We start from the raw sequence: 3,801 nt of genomic DNA on the forward strand, positions 1-3,801 counted from the left end.
TTTGTTTAGAGTCCACATGTAAGTAAAACCATATGGTATTTGTCTTGCTCTGTCTGACTTACTTCATTCTAGGTCCATCCATGTTGTTATAAATGGGAAGATTCTATTCTTTTTCCTTGCTAAGTGATATTCCATTATGTATATACTATATATAAATCACATCCTGTTTATCCACCTATCTGTTGGTGGACATGTAGGTTGCTTCCATATTTTGGCTATTGTAAATATGCTACAGTGAATATGGGGGTACATATATCTTTTTAAATTTGTCATTTTTTCTTTGGATAAATACCAGAAGTGGGTTGTAGGATCATATGGTAGATCTATTTTTAGTTTTCTGAGAAATATCTATATTATTTTCCATAGTGACTGCACCAATTTGCATCTCACTGATATTAAACAAGGGTTCCCTTTTCTCCATAGCCTTGCCAATGCTTATTATTTGTTCTCTTTTTGATAATAGCCATTCTGACTAGTGTGAGATGATATCTCATTGTGGTTTTGATTTACATTTCCCTGATGATTAGTGATGTTGAGCATCTTTTCATATGTCTGTTGGTCATCTGTATGTCTTCTTCAGAGAAATGTCTCTCCATGTCATTCTATGAGTTCATATTACTGTAATGAAGAAGAATGGAATATCATACTTTAAATTCTTGGCTGTAAAATGATAAGCTTCTAAACAGAAGGAGACACAAGTTTAATAAATGACAGGTTTTTTTTAAGGAAACAAAGGAACAAGACAAGCAAATAAAGAAATAAAAACTCATAGACACAGACAATAGTTTAGTGGTTACCAGGGGGAAAGGAGGGAGGGTGATGGTAAAAGAGGTCAAGGGTGTCAAATATATGGTGATGGAAGGAGAACTGACTCTGGGTGGTGAACACATAATGCAATATATAGATGATGTATTGTAGAATTGTACACTTGAAACCTGTGTAGTTTGGTTGACCATTGTCACCCCAATAAATTTTAATGAAAAAGACAGGTTTGTTTGTTTTTTCCACATATGGAGGATATTAGGACATATGTTGGCTGAAAGTAAATTAATATAGAGTAGGGTGGGTCTAAATATACAGGAAAAGAGGTATATCATTGACCAAAAAATATGTCCCAGGTGACACAATAGAAAATGAGACAAAAGCATGTAACCTATTTACATAGTCAGCATGATTCAAGGACATGGAAAGACAGGTGCTGTTTCTTATAATCTTTTTAGATGGTCTTAAGGGAAATAAGTGAGCTGAATGTCACTTGTATGTCAAAGAGACAACTGGTGTATTGAATAGCCCTCTAATCATGACACTGTATAATGTATGGGGTCTAGTATGTTCAAAAGGCAAACATGGATGCCTTGTTCAAAAATTATTAAGAATTTCAAGATGGCAACAATAGATTACAAGTGAGGTCGAGGCGCCATTGTATCTGCACAACCTGCATACTTGTGAATCCACACTAACTCTAAAAACCTAAACGTGTTTTAGTGCCAAATTCTAAGGCACAGCGTATCCTACTCCTTGGAAAAATTCAAGTATTTCCTCCAGCAATATAGTAACAAATGTCCTAAAACAACATATGTCTGCCAAATATAGGTTAGTTTTTTTTCTTTCTTTTCTTTTTTGGGCTATTAATATAATTAAAAATATTGGAGCTTCATTTTTGGAAATGAAACTTCAGAAAATCACCCTCTAAGGGGTTAATCTAAGCTTCATATGATGTGTGTTTAAGTTTGCTCATTAAATATTTTCTCATTTTCAATACTAAGCCTTTGAAGTTTAGTATTGCCAGTCATCCTGGCAAGTGTTTCATCAAAATATAAATTCTGTACACTGAATAAAACAACATAGAAAGATGAGTTTACTGCAAGGTTTTTGACCTGCAAGCCAGGAAACTCAAAACTATGGGAGCAATGATTTCTGAGTTGCTTATAGACTGAAGGGGTTTTATGGGGTAAGTTTTGAAGTTTTTGGCTTTTCCAGCTTATTGGTTACCTAGTGATCTTTTGCCTTATCTAAATCATAGTAACTGAGTCAGGAGAACAAGGAAGTTCAAAGGTGGTATGAGCAAACTTGGCGTTTGGTAATTGATTAGCATTCCCTGCTGATTTCTGAGAACAGTAAATTCCTACAAATCATATTAGGTAAAGTTAAGTTTTATTTTTCTTTAATGAGCCTGCATTGGCTAACTCCATTTTGTCTCTAATATAAGTGACTCCATTTTAGTTTTGGTTCTACAGTTTTCCAAATATAAGATTGGAAACTGTATCTTCAAGTACAAGAGTTTGGTTGTCAATTTCCTTGAATATTTAGAATATAATTTATGAGTAAGTGTAAAGATTTTCATAAAATTAAATCAGCTGCATAATAAGTGCTCAATAATAAAAAGTAAATAAAAACAAGTATAAGATTTACATAAAATAGTATTTTAATCTATACATTGTTGTTTTAAGTTCTAACTTGAAAAAGTTTTCTGCTTTCTTTTTCTTTTCCTTTAAAAAATGTTTTTGGAGTCAAGTCATGTTGTCTTCTGGTGGCTCAGTTACAACATTTCTTTATTTCTAAGGACAGAAAATCCATTCCATGAAATTGTGATAAATGAAAAAGAATTCTTAATGTTAATCTCATCCCTTTTTGGTATGTAGTAAACCACTTTAACCTGATGGCAGGTATATCATTTCTAGATACATTTTCTTTAATAAGGTTATATTTTTTAAATTCAATAACCACATTTATTCAATCCACAGATTTGCAATCCTATTAAGTCTATTTTTTTTCAACTTAATAATGCCTGTATATGAACAACATACAAATTTTAATACTACAAATAAATTGGAACAATATGTAGAGGTTCTTTGAAGTGACACAAGACATGATGTGTAACTGTTTCACAATAGGAAAATGTGTTGGGTTCCAGAGAGAAACCATGCTTAATCAGTATTGAGATGTATAGCTACACTTAAATTTTATTTCAATCAAGCCAATCTGAAAAAAATTGTATAATATTTTCCAAGGTCTCTGTGTAGATGTGAAAAATACATTGGTGAAATTGATTTTTGATCTAATTAGAGTAGATCTTCATTTACTTCATCATGTATGAATTTATTTTTAATTACAATTCATAGTTTTAGGTTTATATAGCTTACGCTAAATCACTAATTAGGCATAGATTAATTTTCTTGAAATATTTATTTTATTTAACAAACACTTACATAGTACCTAGTACGTAGTAAGTTCTTCTAAGCCTTTTATAAATATTAACTTGTTTAATTTTCATAGCAACCCTAGCATGAAAGTACTGGTAAAATTCACATTTCACAAATAAAGCAAAAAGAGGCTGAGAGGCAATGTCCACAGAAGCCAAACAGTAACTACTCTGTGCTAATAGAATTCAAAATAGTGGTTACCGTATTTCCCCATGTATAAGATGCACCCTTTTTCGAAAAATTTGGGGTCTAAAAACTGGGTGTGCCTTACACAGTGGTTGTATGCGCACAAAAACAAGGGTGAAAAAAGCGGGAAATGCAAGTAAAACAAAATCTACAACCACTGTATAAGACGCACCCAGGTTTTAGACCCCAAATTTTTTGAAAAGGGTGCGTCTTATACATAGGGAAATACAGTATCTTAGCAAGTGACTAGGATGGTCTAAGAGTGTTTCCTGGGGGCGCATGCCATTCTTTTTCTGGATGTGGGTGCTGGTTACCCAAGTTTGTTCACCTTGGGAAAATACGTTGAGTTATACACTTAAGATAAGTACATTTCTCTCTCTCTCTCTCTCTCTCTCTCTCTCTCTCTCTCTCT

This window comes from Hipposideros armiger, unplaced genomic scaffold (genome assembly GCF_001890085.2).
Source record: "Hipposideros armiger isolate ML-2016 unplaced genomic scaffold, ASM189008v1 scaffold_963, whole genome shotgun sequence".
Classification (NCBI taxonomy): Eukaryota; Metazoa; Chordata; class Mammalia; order Chiroptera; family Hipposideridae; genus Hipposideros; species Hipposideros armiger.